The sequence below is a fragment of the Orcinus orca genome, chromosome 8 (assembly GCF_937001465.1).
Source record: "Orcinus orca chromosome 8, mOrcOrc1.1, whole genome shotgun sequence".
NCBI lineage: Eukaryota > Metazoa > Chordata > Mammalia > Artiodactyla > Delphinidae > Orcinus > Orcinus orca.
This window is the reverse complement of record NC_064566.1, coordinates 92,568,514-92,589,361: the sequence shown is the minus strand read 5'-3', so window position 1 is coordinate 92,589,361 and position 20,848 is coordinate 92,568,514. Positions and strand designations below refer to the sequence as shown.

The window sequence follows — 20,848 nt, the reverse complement described above, 5'->3', positions numbered from 1 at the left end:
GCCAATAAAGGTATCAGCAAATTAATCATTCACCTGGAGCGAACCCAAGGTAACACACACCTGCTCAGAGATTACTTGGGTTTATTTTTGGTCTGAGTTCCCAGATGCTTCAATCCTGGGGAATGTGGTTGTGAGTGTGAGGTCAGAGGAGAAGGGCTAAGTCAACAGGAAGAGTTAATGGGGGATCAGAAGTGATTATGTTCACAAACTATTTAGCCCAGGGGCTGATGCATGGTAAACACTTAATAGTGATATCTGCTGGTATTTCTATTATTCTTATTATACCTGTTCAGTTAAAGGACAGCACAGGTGTTCTTATGTGAAAAACACCTATGGTCCTGCCCCTTAGGTGGGGCATACCTAATGTGACATTGCCTCTTTCCATGAGGAGAATAACCACAGGATTCCATCCCCCAAGCCAATTCAGCTTTTGGTTGAAACTAAACCACTGTAGGTTACTTCTTTGGCAGGAGATGGAGAGAAAAATGAAGAGATGGATTGTTAGGGAAGATGCCTGTGTCCTCCACCCAGTGGCTCCTAGGGAGCACTTCCCTTCCCTATAGAAAACAGGATTCTCCTATAGTTGGACTCTCTGAGCTGTCAAAGGCCCCTGTGGCCAGAGAATAGGCCTCTGGTCACTAGTCTCTTAGCTTCCACTGGTCAAAAAAGGGCCACTTTATCTTTCCCACTCCATCACTGTGCCCTGCAGAGGTGACTGCCTGCTGCTCAGTGATGTCTCTGTGCTAGAATCACCCCCCAAACCCCATCAGACGTTACAGAGAGGTATTGCCTTCTTCTCTGTCTCTTCTTCTGTGTGGCTGGAGGGGAGCAGGTTGGGCACACAGGCCCTCAGCAGGATATAACAACAGATCTGTGCATTGCATGCAGTTCCCAGCATATTTGTTTGACCCATGTCCAGGTTCACTTAGACATCTGCTTCTAAGCTGACAGCTGAACATAAAAGCAGTCCCAAGTGGCTGTTTTCAGGTCTTCAGCGCTGGTTAGCCGCAGTTGGGAAATCTTCTCCTTCCCTGTGCCCTTAAGTGAATTATCACATGTTATCAAGTCAGAGCTTCGGGGTGGCCGAGCCGTAGCTCTGCTGCTTCTCCTCTGATGATCCATCACCCACCGAGTGGGTGATTAAGATATTCTCTGCCTGGGAGTGTGCATCAATCTGCGGCTTGGCTGTCCTTTCAAGGGGGCATGGCAGAGGAGCGCCTGGCATTTCTGTCTCCTAGATGTTTGAGTTGCATGCTCTGTGCCTTGAATCCACTGAGAGATCCTGAGTCTGATCACCAATCCACCTCCAGCCCATACTAACTCCCTCCCAGTCATTGCCCCTGCGTCCAAGCCATTCAAGGGACACCTTATTCCAGCACCAGCCCTCCCAGAGCACAGGATGCCAGGTCTGCCCCACAGTGCCCAGGGACGTGCCCTCCAGCCCCTCCTTGCCCCTCTGCAACCAGGTCATCCCTGCTGCTCTCAGCCCCCAGGCCACGTGGAGGATTAGATTGCACATGAATAAGCAATATTCACTTGGCTCTGAAAGCCTAGAATAAATCCCTTGAGCTGCTGTACGGGAGCAGTGCAATATTTCCCATCTCCTCCCCATCCCCTACCTCCCCACTCACCCGGCTCCTATTCCATTTGAAGGCCTTTTTTTCTGGGATGTACCTGCAGGTGGGTAACTATATTAGAAAAACACCATCAAAACAAAGCATTCAGAGCAGAATACCAGATCCCTAGGAGGAGTCACTCGACTAACAATAAGGAGAGGTGCTGGAAGAGAGCATCCCCCATCTGACCTCTCTCTCGGCTGGGAGGAGGATGGTGGTCAGTCCTTTGCTTTCTGCACAAACTCCTACTGGTCACCAGCCCCACCTGTGGAAGGAAAAACCTCCCAGAGGCTTCACAGGAGCCACCCACCCTGTGAAAAGCCTGCCCTTCAGAAAGGGCTGGAAACGCAAGGCACCCCTGTGGTATGACGTCTTAGTTAGCTCAGGCTGCTTTAACAAAACACCATAGACTGGGTGCCTTAAACAACAGACATTTATTCCTCTCAGTTCTGGAGACTGGGCAGTCCAAGATCAAGGTGTGGGCAGATTCAGTTCCTGCTGAAGGTCCTCTTCCTGGCTTGCAGACGGCCGCCTTCTTGCCGTGTGCTCTCACGGCCCTTCTTTGGTGCTTGTGCATGGACAGAGTAGGGTCTCTCTGTCTTCTTCTTCTTATAAGGGCACTAATCCCATCAAGAGGGTCTCACCCTCATGACCTCATCTAAACATTATTACCTCCCAAAGGCCCCACCTCCAAATATTACTATCACATTGGGGGTTAGGGCTTCAACAAAGGAATTTGGGGAGGATGCAAAAATCAGCCCACAGCAAGGTGACTGACACTTTTTACCAACTCACAGTGAATATTCAACAAAAATTGTAGGAGTCAAATCCCGCCTACCACTTACCAGTTGTGCTTCCTTAGGTAAGTGACTTTATCTCTCTGTGCCTCATTTTTCTTACCTGTCAAGGGGGAAATAATGCTCTTCATTGTGATGCTAAGTCACAATGAAATGTTTAGAACTGTGCCTGACCCATATTAAATGCTTAAGAAACATGAACAATTTTTAAACTCCTTTCATCCTGCCGCCTCCACTCCCCATCCCAGGCCAAATTCCAACAGGTATGCCAGGTACAGCAGAAGTAAATAAGAGGGAAATTTTATTTTGTTGTCTTTGATGAAGTATCACCACCCTCTCAATGGTCCTTCATCAGGCCTGGAAAATGTCTGTTAAACTTCTTTGTCTCTAGCACATGATGGGTGCTCAATTAATCTATTTCAAGAGAAGAAAGAGACAGGAAAAGGAGGGAAGGAAGGGAAAGGTAAGAGGGAGGAGAGAGGAGGAGGGGTAAAGAGGAGAGATAATGGAAGGAATTAGGGCAAACCCAGTCTGTACAAAATTGAACTCATCGGCTATCTCCTCCCACCCTGGCCCCAGCCTGCTTTCCCTCCTGACTTCATTCCTATCAGTGGTATTAACATTTTCTATTGTCTGAGGCTCAAAACTTCAGGGTCATCGTCAACTCTCCCCCTGTCTTGTTCCCCTTATGCATCCAACCACTGACCCATAGTAACCCTTTTTTTTTTTGAAGTATAATTGACTTACAATATTATATTAATTTCAGGTGCCCAACATAGTGATTTGACACTCTCATCTATTCCAAAATGATCACCATGACCAGTTCCAGCCACCATCTGTAACCATACAAAGTTATTAGTATATTATTAACTGTATTTCCCATGCTGTACATTACATTTATTTATTCATTATTTATTTTATAACTGGAAGTTTGTACCTCCCAATCCCTTCCACTTATTTCACTTATTCCCCCATCACCCACAGCAGCAACCTGTATCTCTGAGTCTGTTTATGTTTTGTTATGGTTTTTCTCCTGTTTTTATTTTTTAGATTCCACATATAAGTGATATCATACAGTGTTTAACTTTGTCTGACTTATCTCACTTAACATAATACCCTCTAGGTCCATCCATGTTGTTGCAAATGGCAAGATTTCATTCTTTATTATGGCTGAGTAATATTCCATTGTATATATACACCACATCTTTTTTACCCATTTTTCTATTGATGGGCCTTTATGTTGCTTCCATATCTTGGCTATTGTAAATAATGCTGCACTGAACATTGGGGTGCATATATTTTTTCAAATTAGTCTTTTGTTTTCTTTGGGAAAATACCCAGAAGTAGATTTGCTTGATCATATGGTAATTCCATTTTCAATTTTTTTTAGGAACCTCCATACTGGTTTTTATAGTGATTGCACCAATTTACTATCCTACCAATAAGTGTACAAGGGTTCCCTTTTCTCCACATTCTTGCCAACACTTATTTGTTGTCTTTTTGATAATAGACATTCTCATAAATGTGAAGTGGTATCTCAACGTGTTTTTTTTTTAAATAAATTTATTTATTTATTTATTTACTTTTGGCTGCATTGGGTCTTCATTGCTGCATGCGGGCTTTCTCTAGTTGTGGCGAGCTGGGGCTACTCTTCATTGCCATGCGTGGGCTTCTCATTGCGGTGGCTTCTCTTGTTGCAGAGCACTGGCTCTAGGTGCACGGGCTTCAGTAGTTGTAGCACGCGGGCTCAGTAGCTGTGGTTCATGGGCTCTAGAGCACAGATTCAGTAGTTGTGGTGCCTGGGCTTAGTTGCTCCGCGGGATGTGGGATCTTCCTGGACCAGGGCTCAAACCTGTGTCCCCTCCATTGGCAGGCGGATTCTTGACCACTGCGCCACCAGGGTAGCCCTCAATGTGGTTTTGATTTGCATTTGCCTTATAATTTGTGATGTTGAATATTTTTTCATGTGTCTGTTGGTCATCTAAATGTCTCCTTTGGAAAACTATTTGGGTCCTCTGCCCAATATTTAATCAGGTTGTTTGTTTTTTTGATGTTGGGTTGTGTGAGTTCTTTGTATATTTTGGATATTAACCTCTTATCATTGTTTGCAAATATCTTTCTCCCATTCAGCAGGCTGCTTTTCATTTTGTTGATAGTTTCCTTCACTGTGCAAAAGGTTTTTAGTTTGATGTAGTCCCATTTGTTTATTTTTGCTTTTGTTTCCCTTGCCTAAGGAGACATATATTTAAAAAAAAAATGGCTAAGACCAATGTCAAAGAGCATACTGCCTGTGTTTTCTTCTACGAGTTTTATGGTCTCAGGTCTTACATGTAAGTTTTTAATCCATTTTGAGCTTATTTTTGTATATGGTATGAGAAAGCAGTCCAATTTGATTCTTTTGCATGTAGCTGCCCAGTTTTCCCAATGCTATTTATTGAAGAGGCCGTCTTTTCATAGTAACTCTTCATAATGTTTCTCAGACATATTTTTTTTCCTTTTCTGGTAACTCTCACTGTAGTTCACAGCTTTGTCATCTCCCCTTCCCCATAATGTGATGGTCCTGCCTCTAATCTGTGTCCTCGCAACCCATTCTGTCTAATGCATCCAGGTTAATCTTCTTAAATTACCATTCCCACTGCATTATCCTCTTTCAGAAACTGACAGTGGCCCTTTCCCATGGGCCCCCGCATCATTCCAGCCTCATTCTCCGCTTCTCTTCTGTACAGATGCCCTCCTCCAGCCTGATATGTCTTCTCTCTGTTCAGGATGCATTAAGTGCATTTGCATCATGAAAAATTTCAATTAGGTGCTAGACCTGAACTGTCTGAAATGGTAGCTATTAGCCATGCTTGGCTACTGAGCACGTGAAATCTGGCTAATGCTACCAAAAACTGAATTTTTAATTTTGTTTAATTTAAGTTAAAAAGCAGAAGCAGTGTAAAATATTTTGGCATTAGACACGCTTTTATTGTTTTGATAGAAGCCCATTTCACTTTAACCATCATATCCTGTGAGATATCACTGTTGTACTGTAGTACATGTATCAGCAACGTGTGTCATTTCTTGTACTGAAAACACAGCACAAAGCGGGAGAGAGATAAATTAGGAGTTTGGGATTAACATATACATACAATTATATATAAAATAGATAAACAATAAAGACCTACGGTATAGCACAGGGAGCTATGCTCAATATCTTGTAATAACCTATAATGGAAAAGAATCTGAAAAAGAATTGATATAAATATATGTATGTATAACTGAATCACTTTGCTGTACACCTGAAACTAACACAATATTGTAAATCAACTATATTTCAATGAAAAAATAAAAGATAAAAATAAATAAATAAAAACAACACTGGTTGTGTCAGTGTCAATGGATTGATTCAGTTGGAATGATTTTATTTTCTATGCACTGATATGCCACCGTAATGTGATTTTTAAAATATTTTATGCAGATAGCATGAGCTACAGTGATACCTATTCCTTTTGGATTCTTTTAATGTACCTAATAAAACACGTAAAAATACATATGCGGCTTGTATTATATTTCCATCGAATTGCTCAGTAGTAGCTCTGCGTGATGATGACACGCAGGAACCTAATGGTAAGGGAGGTGGGAAACGGGCCTCCTGGAGATGGTTACGGCAGCCTCTATATTGATCCAGTCCTGCCTGTGGCATCTAGAAACCAGCTTAGGCACAGTGGGGACCTTCAGTAAATGCTGCAGAAGGTGGTAGAGTGTGGTGAGTAGGAGGAGAAGATTGGAATGATCAGACGCTGAATTTGAATCCCAGCTCTGACAACATGATGGATGACTCCAAGCCTCAGTTTTTCCATCTGCTAAACTGGAGTGTTAACATTACCGAATTCAGAGGGTTAGAGAAAAATTACATAAGATAATACCTACTCTTAGCATGGTACTTGCCGGTAACGAGTGCTCAATAATTGAGCACTAATAAATTAGTTTTGGAGGCCCTTCGATTCCTCTTCTCTGTGATTCCCAGTCACATGGTTGCTGCAGAGGATGACCTTCTGACTCACAGATGAGGTTCATTGCAGCAATAAAACCCCCTCATAGAGAAGTATGTTTCACCCATAGACTCAGCACAAAATGCATTCTCAAATGCCCATCAGCTAACCACAATGACCTGCCCTTGCCAATCCCATGATCAGCTCTGAGCTCCACCTCCAGCCACCCTGGGATGGGGCGTGGGGGTGGGGTGGAACGGGCCCTGTTTCTATGCAGTTCCTGTTTGTCAAAAAATAATCTTCAGGATGCCTAGCCCTCCTCCCAAAGCACACCTCCAGGCTCTCCCAAGGTCAACTGAACCCCCAGGCTAGAAGTCACTGGAATTGTGGTATAAGTGACTCTCCAGAGAAGTGCTAAGGAAAGCCTCTTCTCCTTATTCTTACCTTGCTCTCTGCCGATATAAGAGGGTGTGCTGAGTCCTGGCACAACCCCGCAGACAGACCAATGTCTTGGAAACCTCTCCTGGGGTCTTGCCAGGCAGGAGGAGAGGAAGCAGTTGTATAGCTGAGTCATTGGAGCTCATATTCTCTCCCAGTGCTTCTAAGTGGAGAAGAGAAACAACAGTGATTTCAGACAACACTCGAAGAAACAAGAAAGCAGAGAAACCAACTCCAAGCTCTCTGCAATGTTCTGGGACCCAGAACCAAGGAGAGAGCCAGAGTCTTGGATTTAGAACCAAAGAAGCAGAGAGTAACGCAGAGAGCAGAGCACCACAACCTTCTCACAGTGAACACACATGGGAGCCAGTCCTCTAGTTAAAGTAACCAATAAACCTACAATGGCTGTTAGAGTCCCTCCAGTGTCACAGGGAGCTGTAAAGGGGTCTTAAAGGAGAGGAATAGCAGGACCCTTGTGGCTGTGACTGACACATTTTCTAATGAAAGAAAGAAAAGAAGGAATTTATTAAAAGGATTCTGAGTATCTCCCATAATCAGAGCTAAGATTAAATAACCAAGCCATGGGAAATATAGAGATGTGACAACAGACCAGCTTCGTCTATGTGGCAGAATTACTCCAAGGAGCAGAGATTACTGGGAGCCTAGCACAACATGCATTCCTCCTTTCCTCCTTAGAACCCCAGTTTTATTGGGCAGCAATGGTTCCCAGCTAAAAGATTACATTTCCCAGCTATCTTTGCAGCTAGGTTTGGCCAGGTGATTAGGTTTGGGTCAATGAGATGTGAGGAGAAGAGTTAGGCCTTCTAAAAAAATGAGAGCCATGCTCTTTTTCTCCCTTTTGTCCTTCCAACCTCCTGAAATGCAAATAAGACCACTGAAGTTCCTGCACCCTTACTGGAACAGGAGATAACTCGGAGGCTGGAAACTACCCTGAAGATGGAGAAGCAGAAAGATCGGAGCCTGACCTTGGAGCCCTCAGCTGGCCCTGCACTGCCTACTTCTGGACTGTTTTTACAGAAGAGCAACATATATGTCTATTTTATTTAATTACTATTTTTGTTTAGTTGTGCTTTTTTGTGGAATGGGTGGGATGGGGGTTTCAGTTAAATGCAGCAAAATCCAATCTTAACTGATATACTACAATTAGGCTGTCTCCTATTTACTGTATCTTTAAGCAGACATGGTCTGACTAGCTTCCTCAGTTCTTAATTCAAAATCCTGGGAAAGCTCAGATTGGCCCAGCCTGGGTCAGCTACCATCCCTGGACCAAGCAGCTATGGTCATGGGAGCATATCCTGAGAAAACCAGGAGCTGAGGGGGGAAAGGGTGGAGCCCATGCTGATCTCTGCCCACAGAGGGAGGGGTAGCAGGTCATAGAGGTAAAGACAGAAATGAGTAGACAATGACCGCAAGTCTACTATAAGAAGAGATGGGTTTAAATTACCTTAATCTTGGATGGACCTAGAGATTATCATACTAAGTGAAGTAAATCAGACAGAGAAAGACAAATATCATATGATATCACTTATATGTGGAATCTAAAATATGACACAAATGAACCTATCTATGAAACAGAAATAGACTCACGGACATAGAGAACAGACTTGTGGTTGCCAAGGGAGAGGTGGCTGGGGGAGGGATGGAGTGGGAGGTGGGGTGAGCAGATGTAAGCTATTATATATAAAATGGATAAACAACAAGGTCCTACAGTATAGCACAGAGAATTATATTCAATATCCTATGATAAACCATAATGGAAAAGAATGTAAAAAAAAGAACGTATATATAACTGAATCAGTTTGCTCTATGGCAGAAATTAACAGAAGATTGTAAATCAACTATACTGCAATAAAAAAGAAAAATAATCCTTTAAGGTAGTTGTGTAATATCCCCATTTTACAGAAACAAAACTGACACTGAGAGAGGTTAAAGTCACTTTGTCCAATGGCTCACAGCCAGGGAGTATTGGAGCTAAATTTCAAGTCAGGGTACAATTTCTATCGCATTAATTATTTGTCAAGCTCAATTCATTATTGAGCTTCCCTTACAGAGAGAACTGGATTAGAGATGACATACCTCCCCTCCCATCCCTACCTCCACCCCCTTAAAAAGACACAGCTCTGTAGTCATGTCACTGAGAATCTAAGTGGGGGGAGGGAGCAGACAACAGTGAGCCTATGTAAAATTACAAAGCAGAAAAGTAACTGTAAATTAGTTAATGTCTCCAGGAGGGATGGATGTGTAAGGACTGCCCGTCAGACCCTCCAGGAGAGTCGGCCATCATGCTGGTGTTAGCCAGAAAATCTGTGAACCTGGCAGCAGAGCCGTGAGAGCAACAAATATCTTTACTGGAGCTTTTTTTTAAGAGCTTTTGATTAGCCTGAAACATTAGTGTGACTTATTTTCTCAGCTCTGGTAAATATTTAATTATCAAAAATAATGGTGTCTTTTTTTTTTTTTTTAACCTTTTTGAATCTAAATCACAGTGAGAATTTTATTAAGGCTGTCTTGGCAGTGAATGGCATCCTAGTGTGGCATCTTTTAACTGACATCCCTATAATTAGAAAGAATTGTCTTTTCATACCACAAATTTGAACTGGCTAATTACTCAATGAATATTTAGCTTCTTACGTAGGCAAATATTATGTGAAGAGAGGAACTTTACTGAATAAGTTTTCAACCCAGAAAACTTCCCAGCAGCCAGCTATGACCCTGTCTATCTGAGGTCTTCTCCACTGCTCTTCACCCCAACTATTCACCCCCCACCTCTGCCATCTCAGACTCACATACATGGATGTACACACCATACACATGCACACACACACACACACACACACACACACACACACACACCACGTCCTGGCACTTCTGAGGAAAGCCGAGGGGGTCCTTAGTTGTTTGGATTTTCACATTTTTATTTCTTAATACTGTAAAATATTTCTGAAAATATTTCAACCACTCAGAAAATTTAAGGAATAGTATGATAAATACCCTTGTGCCCATATCCCAGCATCAAAAATAAAACATGACCAATAAGGTTGGATGCCCACGTACTGCAGCCCCTTCCTCCCAACCCTCCCTCCCACTCCCTATTCCCGTGCTCCTAAATTTGACCATCTTTGAATTTGGTGTCTATATCCCTATGTATCATTCATAAACAGTACATGGTTTGGTTTTGCATAGCTTACAGCTTTTATAAGTGGTATCACAGTGTATACACTCTTCTGCAACATGCTTTTTTAGCTCCATGGTGTCTCATAGAGTCATCCATGTTGATACATGTAGTTCTACTTCATTTTTATTGCTGAAAAGAACTCTATTCAATGAGTATTTCACAACTTACTCAACTTATTCATTTCATTCTCTTGTTCATAGAAATTTAGGTTGTTTAGGTTGTTTATTATTAGAGCCTGTGCCTAGAGTACAGTTGCCCAGTTGTAGGGCAATGTATCTTCAACTTTACTAAATACTTCCAAATATTTGTAGCTCAATGAGCAACAGATAAACCACTCAAGAAAAACTGATGTTTTTAACCCACCTTACAGTTTTTGGCCTGAAGGACTGTGTCAGCATGCCTTTCCAATACTCTCCCGTGGCTTCAGTAACTTTCCAGAAGCCTCTTCTATGTTCCTTTCTCAAAGGATGCTGGTGTCAATGAACTGCCAATCACAGGCCCAAAGCCATGGCCCCAGTGAGAAGGCTGAGAAGGCTTACCTGCTTCATGTTCAAGCTGGTCTCCTTCGAGCTCTCAGAGATTTGCAGCAGGCAGGGCGGCGTGATCCCCAACTCTGTCTGACACCCACCAGCACCAGAAGTACAGAAGATCAGTGACATATACCTCAGCTTCCCAGGGCCTCAGCAGGGACTGCAAGTCCTCAGGAAACTAAAACACAGCTCCAGGGGAGGAATATATTGGTTCAGTTGTCCTAAGGAGAAAGCTGAGAAGTCTTAAGGACTTACCTTGTCTGGGGCTCCATTGCACTAGGAGGATTTCAGAGAGGGACAAGCCCTCCAGATCAAAGGAATGAGTGACTATCTTCTGAAGGATGAGCAAGCACTGTAGTGATGGGAACAGGGGAAAGATGGAGGGAGCACAGGTCGGCCTGATCCCCCAGGAATCTCCTTCTATAAGAAGCTGCTGGGTCAGTCCTTTACCAAACTCTGAAGTGTAGAGAAAAGGGGCTCGTGTCTTGACAGCTGACCTCTGGTCTCATCAAGGGCAGATTGAACCAGGCATCCAGGAGGTGCTCTGGCAGTATCACCACCAGCCTCATCCAAGAGTTCCCTTCATCCCAGGCCTCCCAGCCCCTTCTGGGAGGGCTGCTTCCTTCCCCCTTAAGCACACTGCCAGGTCAAAGTCTACCGGGGCTTAGGGGAGCTGAGTGCCAACCTTGAAGAAAACTGTGTTCTCTGCAGCCCTGCAAGCCAAGAAGGAAACGCTCAGGGCAAACTGCACCTGACCCCGGGCGACCTGTCCACATAAGGTCTCCAGGTAGCTTTGCAGCCCTGAGATCCTCCGTCCACCTCTGCCACCATATAACCCCCCAGCACTTCACAGGACCTAGTGCCTCACCCTGCAGCTGGGGGGTGGTCTCTTTACGGACCTGGTGGTCTCATGTCTCGCTGCCTCTTTGTAAACCTGGGGAGGCCGAGGCACAGCCCTCAGTAACTGAGTACTTCCTTCTGCCCTGAACTTCATCCTCTTCCTCCTTTCCCACTGGGGCAGGAACAAGCCCTTCTGACAGGCCCAGTGTGGCTCAAAACGGAAGGTAGTTCCCAAGCCACTAGCCAATAGCAGAGCTGGAATTTGCCATCAGCGTCTCATCTACAGAGGGAGGAAAGTTCCAAGATGCTGGGAGCTAAACCCCAGGAGGACCAGGGGAGCCTTATCTCTGCCCCCTGGCCGTACAGTCCCCACTCCCACTCAGCTCCGCAACAATGCCTGGACTAATTTCATCCAATTCTACTTTAAAAAAGAAAACCCCGGAAATAATTACTTTAGTCAGCCATTATTTACTTAAGTAATTCTTTACTCAAACGTCTTTAGGCTTTATTTTACTAATACTACATAATTACGTAATTGTGTAATTAGGAAGAAATTAAATGACAAATGTTTGCTGAGAACAAATGGAAAAAAAAATAGATCCTTTATTTCCCTGAGTGCTCTCGGCTCAGTATGTTACATCTCCTTCCCCTCCTCCCAGCTTTCCCCGGTCTCCCCACCCCCAGCCTCCCGCAGTGGGGATCAAACAGGAGGGGTACCTGGACACGTAGCAGCAGGTGTGGGCACCCTGAGCTGGAGGCAGAAAGCAGACACCTGTTAGAACTAACCTGTGTATCTCTCTCTACAGCCCGACCTCCCTCCCCGGGTGGGAGGCAGGAGTCAAGCCTCCTTTGGTTTCAAACCCTTACTGGCCCGGGAGATCCACGGAGCTCCATCCCACGGCAGCCCGAGAAAAGTAAGCACAGCTGGCCCTACGAATTATCCTCCTGTAAGCAAGTCCAGTTCAGCTCATCCTGCAGATTCCCGGGGCGGAGAGCTTCCCTGTCTGAAGAAGAGGAATGAAGGGTCTACTAGATTGAGAGGGGGATGGGAACACATCTGCTTTGCCACCTTCACAGGGACCCACAGTGTCTGCCTGGCACTCTACCCAAGGAAGAGGCGTGGCACACACCCCAGGACTGAGCTGCTCATAGGGGGACCCATTCCCGTGGGCCACCACGCCTCCTCCCCCCTTTCCTTCTCCAACCTCAGCAGCTGTGGAAGCCAGTGGAGCTTCCTGCCAGTAAAAATCCAATCAACCACCTACCCAACACCCATGGAGTGCGCCTTTTGTTCAAGTTCTGAGGGGGACACAAAAGAGCAGGCAGGCCACAGCTCTGCTCATTAATACGTCAGCTGCTTGGAGCTTGGCATGTGGATCAGCGTTATTCACAGTAGAAAGTTTCCTAGGCCAGCCTGCCAAAAAAAAAAAAAGAAAAGATCACTTTAAATGTCCCCAGCATCCGTACAAACAAGGAGGAGTCTGCGCCGCGGATGCGGTTATGGAGGTTCACATCCGTCTGCAACACTTCCAGGCTGTGCCCCTGAGGAAGTCACTAATCTTGCCGTGCCTCCATTTGCCCATCAGTAAAATGGGAATGGTGCACACCCTACCAGATTACTGGGAGGATTAAATGAATTGGTAGCAACAAGGCACTCAGAACAGCACGAAGGGTTATTAAGCAGGAGCTAGGAACTACAGAAGCCAACCCAGAGTAGAAAGGCTGCGGGGTGGGGGGGGAGCTCCTCCCCAACCCCACCAGCTCTGAGCTGATGATGACTCAGGAGCTGGGGCAGGGCCAGCAGGGCAGGAGGTTGGGAAAAGTTGAGAAAGGTCTTAAAGGGACTCTGGTCCCCAGGGGCAGTGCCATGGTGCCCTGTAGGAGGGACTTCCTGCTGACTGAATGCTCCAGAGAAACTTCTGCCTGGGGCCTCTTACTTCGGGGGCCGACTGTAGGAAGGAACACAGGGCCCTACTCTGTGACATCCTTGAAGGAAACACTTTCTGAGTTTGTCTTTTTTTTCCCCTCAACAAAGGGGATCAAGGGATTAAAGTGACTTCCTCCAATGTCTCTATTCATTAGTTTCATATGAAACTGACATATGAAACTGACATATGAGGGAGGAACCAGGGGTTTTGCCTTCCCAGCTCCCCAGTTCTCTCTGGAGAAGAAAGAACGTCCCCTTCAGAGTCTGAATCCCAGCGCAACAACTTGCTATCTGAGTGGCCCTGGCAAGTCGTGTGACCTCTCGGAGCCTCAGTTTCTTCTTTTATGAATCAGGTCTTATAAAATGATTAAATGATCCTTCATGAGATTGTTAGAAGTATTACATGAAATAATGCATTATAAAGCACTTAGCTCAGGGCCCTGGCACATCATAAGGACCTAACAGATGGTCATTCATTCCTTCATTATTATTACCATTCTTACCTCATGGCACCGCTACTAGTCCTGCCACCACAGATCAGATCTTAGAGGGGCGTCCAGAGCGGGTGCCTAGGGTAGGGGTGGGTTCCAGGCGACCACAGGCAGCTGTGAAGTCCGTAGAGGAGAGGGGAGGGGCAACCAGGAAGAGAGGGGAGTAAAGGAAATTCTAACAGTTGGAGAAGATGGGGCAGTTCAGAGCCAGGGCTGCTGTCCCCATGCACTGTCCAGATATGAGAGACAGACTGGTTGGTAGTTCTCGGCAGAAGACAAACATACACCCAACACGGAGGAATTTCTACCCTTTTCTTTCCAGCATCCTCCATGAAGCTTCTTAATTCTAGGAGCTCCTTTGGGGTCTTTAAATTACAATCTACTGGGGTTAAGAGTCACTTGTTCTCTGTCAGAGGCTAGCCTCAGAAAACTGCACTTTTTAAGATTTTCCCATATTGACATTCGGCAAACCAGCTGCCCACACCTCCGTCACCCTACTCAGTCTTCTGGGCTTCTGTTCATGGGGCTCAGCCTGGACATGTTCCGTGTGATGCTCACCAGGGCTCTTGCTGTGGCCACGCTCCCACCCTGCATTTCCTTGAAGGCTGAGCTTGGGGTCTTGTCTATGTTGTCCCACCCCTGGCTGCCAGCCCGGCTCCTATATTTCCTTTGCTCCTGCTCGCTCATGGCCTCAGCCACCCCCTAGCTGAGGCAGGTCCTCCCACCTCGTTCTGTGTTGTCCTTTGTTCCAGGCAGCTACAGGGTCAAGCAGCAAAGGAGCCAGGGAAGCCAGAGGGAGAAGAGCCACACCCCTTCTCTCTGGGTTCAATTTCAAGTTTAATTCAATGCCACGGATATTTATAGACCATCGAACACCAGAAGGCTCAGAACCAAGTGTGTGTGAGTGTAAGTGTGTATGTGTGAGAGTGTGTGTGTGTCGGGGGGTCCTCTGATGGGAGAGAGGGAGACTCATCTTTGTTGGTTCAGCTCATGTCTTTCAAAAACATGAAATTCGGGACTCCTTCTGAATGTTCTATAGAACACATTGCAGCCAGCCAGTACTGACCGATGCATGAGCTGAGTTTTTGAATCCCAGGGCTTTCTCACAAGTTGGGTCCCCAGGGTAGGGACGAAACTCTACCCCAGCAGGCATCAGCTGCTCCAAATCTCCCCACTAAGCCTTGCTTTGCCTCCTGTGGCTCGTTGGCTGAGAGCCGGTAGTAACAAGGGTAAGTCTGCAATTAACAAGGTCTCCCCAGTCATCTAACCTTAACAAGGACAGAGACAGCCAGCGCAGAGCCTGCCCTCGCTGCCTCCTCTGTGCTGTTTGTTAGCCTCACAGATTATTATTAGAGGAGCCACAGAGCTAATCACCTCCCTGGTGGACACCCTGCCTCCCGCTGGCTCCGGCTCCTACATCGTCTGCGTTTGACCTGACTTCCCAGGGCTCCCAGGCTGCCTGCTGGCGGCTCCCAGGGAGGAGCAGAGGTGAGCCCACTGGGGCAGGACTGGAGGATCGTCTTCCCCAGGAGGGTGACCTCTGCCCTGAGCCCCCAAGGACAGGGGCTGGGGAGGTAGAGAGGTGGGGGGAAGGAGAGGGAGGAGGAAGTTTGGGGAAGTACTATAAACTAAAAATGCCTTGGCACTTATTCATCTCTGGTTAAGCCCTTGTTAGTACATCCAGAGGGATGTGCACAGGGAAAGACAGGAAGACCAAGCTACGGCAGAGCTCCCCTCCCACAAATCAATGTCGGGTAATGGAGGAAGGTCATTAGCAATTCTCTCCTTCCCCCAAAGACTGCAGAGGAGAAAACAAACTTCAGTTCCAGCAGAAGGAATTTAAGCAGCCAGAGGAAGAACCCCCTCACTGCGAGGAGGCTTTGCATCCTTGGATAATTTCCATGCCTCCTTCTGCAGCCCAGCTAGCCCTCACCAGTTTTCACCTGGCTTTTCCCCTGCTCAAACCTCCTGGGTGGCCTCCACTGGGCAGGAGGAAGTCTGAAGACAGGAACCTGATGTTGAAGCCATGCCCTTGCCACTTCAGGGCACTGTCTTGGCCTATCTAAGCCCAACTTTTCCTGCAAAGCCAGCTCAGGGTCACTCCAGTCTTCTTCTGGCCTCGGTTCACCTGCCCCCGGCCTTGTTCCAGGGGTAGGACCCATCCGTGCCTCACACATTTCTGAGCCTCCTCCCTCCTAAGTGCGGTATCTCACACAGAGACAGCCATCAACGGATACCACGTGCTTAACACGAGGGACAATGTGAGTCCTGGTTGTTCTGGTCATTTGTAGGATGTTATAATCAGAGTTTTAGAATCACAGGGAAGAAGAGCAAGAAAAGGAATGATCAGTTACAGGACCTTATTACCCCATGTCTTCCTTGTGACCACCCTATTTGGTAGGTTTTTTTTTTTTTTTCAGTACGCGGGCCTCTCATCGCCGTGGCCTCTCCCGTTGCAGAGCACAGGCTCCGGACACGCAGGCTCAGCGGCCATGGCTCACAGGCCCAGCTGCTCCGCGGCATGTGGGATCCTCCCGGACCGGGGCACGAACCCACGTCCCCTGCATCGGCAGGTGGACTCTCAACCACTGCGCCACCAGGGAAGCCCCTGGTAGGTATTTTTATTCCCATTTTATGTATATGCAAACTGAGGCTTACAGAGGTAATTTGCACAGGCCCACATAGCCAGTAAGTAGCAGAGCTCTGGGATACGAATTGAAGTCTAACCCCAAAGCCTAAATTTCCTTCACTATAGGATGTCCACCTTGGTCAAAACTCCCTTAGATGTGAGGTCAATTTGACCTAGGCTTCTATTACAGAACTCACACAGGATTTGCAAAAAGGTGGAGTAAGTGAGACATCACATTTCATATCACGTCCATATCCTCACCACCCCTTTGGAAGAATCCCATTTCATTTAGTGATTTCTGAAAATGAAAGGTACTCACTAATTCAACAAATGTTCAGTAAGGAAACTGAGTGCATGCAATATGCCAGGTTCTGTTTTAGGTGCCAGGAATACGGCAGAGAACAAGACAGATAAAAAGCCCTGCCCACTCATCAACAACAAAACAAATAACCTGATTAAAAAATGGGCAAAGAACTTGAATAGATATTTCTTCAAAGAGGAAATACAAATGGCCAATAAGCACATGAAAAGATGCTCAACATCACTAATCATTAGGGAAATACAAATCAAAACCACAATGAGAAATCACTTTACACCCATTACGATGGCTATTACGAAAAACCAACAAACAAACAAAAACAGAAAATGAGTGTTGATGAGGATGTTAAGAAATGAGAACTCTTGGGCTCTGCTGGTGGGAATGTAAAATTGCATAGCCCCTATCGAACACAGTATGGCGGTTCCTCAAAAATTAAAGATAGAATTGTTACTGAGTCCCGGCTTATACTGCTTTAAACACGACAGACCAATAAATCGAGGGACAAATTGTTGGGGCAAGGGATAGCGACTTTATTCAGAAATCCAGCACACCGAGAAGATGGGTCTAGAATCCCAAAGAACCATTTTACCTGAGTTAGAATTCAGGCTTCTTTTATACTATAAGGGGAGGGGATGTGGTTAGTTGGTGCCAATTTCTTGGTACCAGAATCCTTTGTTCTTGCAACTGTCCATGTAGATCTGGTCACAATGTTCCTCCAACAAGACAAATGTTATTCTCTGTTCTGCAACTTTTTATCTCTATATGAATGGGAAAGTGTTATACCTTTAAAGGTCAGAGGCTTGAGAAGGGGCTATCCTGTATATTTCAGGCTACAGGCAACATTCTTTTACAAAGGTGCAGAGCCAGCATGACTAAGCACAGGCAACAGAGCACAAGGGTTAGAGCTAAAGCAACAGATCCAATGTGGAGTCAGGTTTGTTCTTCTTTGTTACAGAATTATCGTATGATCCCTGCACTTCTACTTCTGGGTGTATATCTGAAAGAATCGAAAGCAGAATCTTGAAGACATATTTGCGCTTGCATGCTCATAGCAGCAGCATTCACAACAGCCAAGAGGTGGAAGCAACCCAAGTGTCCATCCATCTACAGATGGGTGGATAAAGGAAATGTGGTATTTACATACAATGGAGTATTATTCAATCTTAAAAAGGAAAGAGGGCTTCCCTAGTGGCACAGTGGTTGAGAGTCCGCCTGCCGATGCAGGGGACATGGGTTTGTGCCCCGGTCCGGGAAGATCCCACATGCCGCAGAGCAGCTGGGCCCGTGAGCCATGGCCGCTGAGCCTGCGTGTCCGGAACCTGTGCTCCGCAATGAGAGAGGCCACAACAGTGAGAGGCCTGCGTACCACAAATAAATAAATAAATAAAAATAAAATAAATAAATAAAAATTAAAAAAATAAAATTAAATTAAAAAAGGAAAGAAACTTTGATTCATGTTACAACATGGATGACCCTTGAGGACATTATGCTAAGTGAAGTAAGCCAGTCACAAAAAGTCAAATACCATATGATTATACTTACATGAGGCACCTAGAGTCGTCAGCTTCCTAGAGACAGAAAGTAGAATGGTGGATGCTAGGGGCTGGGGGAGGCGGGGATGGAGAGTAGTTGTTTAATGGGTACAGAGCATCAGTTCTACAAGATGTAAAACTTCTGAAGATTGGTTGTACAATAATGTGAATATATTTGACACTACTGAACTGTACTTAGAGACAGTTAAGATAGTAAATTTTATGTTATGTGTTCTTAACAACAATTAAAAATTAAAAAAATTAAAAAAAGAAAGAAATCCCCTGCTTTTGTGGAGCTTCCATTCCTGCACTGAGTTCATGCCCTGCTGGCTTTCTCCTCCTGGGCCTCCTTCCCCTTCCATGGGTGAGAGGGGCCAGGCAGGCAGTCAAGTAGCCATAGGGTTCATACCCCTGCACTGCACACTCACGCCTGACACCCCAGCATTTCTTTGCAGGTCTCCTCAAGCTGCGAGGCTCAGGTCAGCTCCTCTCCTGACCCCTGTGGCTCGCCTCACTCTCACTGGTGCCCTCTGGAGGAGGGTCATGATAGTGCTCATCACAGCCCAGATGGAGGCTCCTTGAGGGCGCATCTGGGGTTCACCTCTGGAAACCAGAGGCCTTCTCGGTTTCACCCCCCAGACTCTCCAGGGCCAGGAGTTTGTTGACTTGTCACAGATCCCCCGAGGGGCGTGCATGCGGTGTATGTATATGTGTGTGCGTACACACAGAGTAGGGGTGGGAAGGTGGACGCGGAAGGAGTCCTTCCGGTGGGACCACAGATGTAGCCAGCTGCGCGCAGGCCTCCAGCAGCCGGCCCTTTCCCCAGGGGGCCCACCTGGCGCTAATTGTGTGTTGTTCTGCCGTGGATGCAGCTTCTCCCCCAAAGTCCTCTCTGTCCAGATGTTGTCATCCGCCAACCCCATCAAGTGGCGCCGGCCTGGGGTCTGGCTGTTGCCTGTCAGCCCTGACATCTTCAGTGGATAATGGAACGCAAGGATGTGAAAGGCAGAGCAGGTGCATGCTAATGAGGAGATCAATTTTAATTATGATTTTAATTAAACACCCGATCCAGTAGGAAATATGACAAGAGCTGGGCTGGGGCTATGCAGCCGGGAAGGAGGGAGAGCTGTATGGGGAGGGAAGGAGCCTCCAGGAAGCCTCAGGATTTAAAAGAATAAAGGGCAGCACAGTTGGGAAACGGAGAAAAACCTGTGCAGCCTGAATTTTGCACCTAGTGAGGCTCTTCCTCCAAAGAGTGCTCAGACATCTCAACTCCTGCAGAGAGGGTCTCGGCCACGAGGAGGCCTCGGAGAGGGCCAGGCCCGCCCTCTGTTCACCTGGGGAAATCGAGGCCCCGGGAGCGGGGAGCTGTGACTGTCTCTGCTCTGTCCCCACAACATGCTGCCCAGGTCTCCAATCAAGTGCTGATCACACCGCATCCTCCTCGACTCCTCCCAGCCCCCATCTGTTTATATCAAGTGTTTATAAACTGCGGGCTGTTTGTGCGATGCAAAGCCTTCAGGGGCAAGGCCACAGGTGGACACTTAGAGGGTTGTTGATGCTCCTGGTGGCCATGCCTCCTACCGCGAAGGACTTTGCTGTCATAAGGGGTCATCCCCAAACTCCACATTCCACTGGTGCTCTGAACAGTACCTGGCATGTAGTAGGCATTCAGGAAATGGTGTACAATGAATAATTACATGACAAAGAAAGTCCCTCAAATGTAAGGAGAAGTCAGGAGTGCACCCAATTAGTCAGTTGTTCTCAAGTCAGGCTATCAAATTTCTCAACACTGCCCTGATTGGAAGAAAGCATTGTGTGCCGTGTGTGTGTGTGTGTGTGTGTGTGTGTGTGTGTGTGTGTGGGCATTGCTGTGTTGTGTAAGTGGTGGCAGATGACAGCAGCTGGTGGGGAGGAAACTCAAGGGGGCAAAGGAACTAATGCTGCGGGATTCTTGATAGCAGGCAATTCTAGAATAACGCAATAGCAGAATTGCCAGAGATGTTATGGGTGAGCGCTGCCCACCAGAACTTTTTGCAGTGACGGAATGTTCTATACCTACACTGCCTGATGCAGCAGCCAGTGGCCACATGTAGCTATTGAGCATGTGAAATGTGGCTAGTGTGACTGAGCTGCTGAATTTTGTATTTAATCTCAGTTCATCTCAATTCAAATAGCCACACGTCACCAGTGGCTACCATATTGGACAGCGCAGTTGTAGATCACCTAATCAAATTCTCTCTTGGTCCAGCAGAGGAAACTAAGGCCCAAAGAAGCAGTCCTTGGACATCACCCAAGCTCACGCATAGGCCTTCACAGCCAGCGCGTTAAGGCTCCATCCTCTATGGCTTTCTGGTGCATAAACAGAGAGCTTGTCAGCGGCTTCCACTTCTGGGAACGTTGATAAAGTCCCTCTATAAGGCCTAAGGGCCAAGTGCAGAAAGATTCTGCCCAGTTCCCCAGATAAAGTTGCACTGGGAAGAGCTGGAGGCCAGGGCAAGACTTCACTTAATAACCCAGCTACTTCTTCTGCCTTGTCTCCACCACCACCAGTGCCCC

General features: G+C 46.5%; 1 long non-coding RNA gene across 2 annotated transcripts in view; it reads right to left on the bottom strand.

Moving 5' to 3' along the window:
* Positions 1 to 1,986: 1,986 nt before the first annotated feature.
* LOC117202619 (uncharacterized) overlaps positions 1,987 to 20,848 on the bottom strand; it is a 42,124-nt gene continuing 23,262 nt past the window's right edge. The window contains exons 2-6 of one of the 2 annotated variants that reach the window (XR_007478756.1): positions 10,561 to 12,805; positions 10,385 to 10,476; positions 6,832 to 6,988; positions 3,161 to 5,481; positions 1,987 to 2,827 (exon numbers count right to left, since the gene is read on the bottom strand). This is a non-coding gene — a long non-coding RNA (uncharacterized LOC117202619). Of the gene's footprint in view, positions 2,828 to 3,160; positions 5,482 to 6,831; positions 6,989 to 10,384; positions 12,806 to 20,848 lie in introns of both variants that reach the window. The other variant, XR_007478755.1, reaches the window with a different exon arrangement.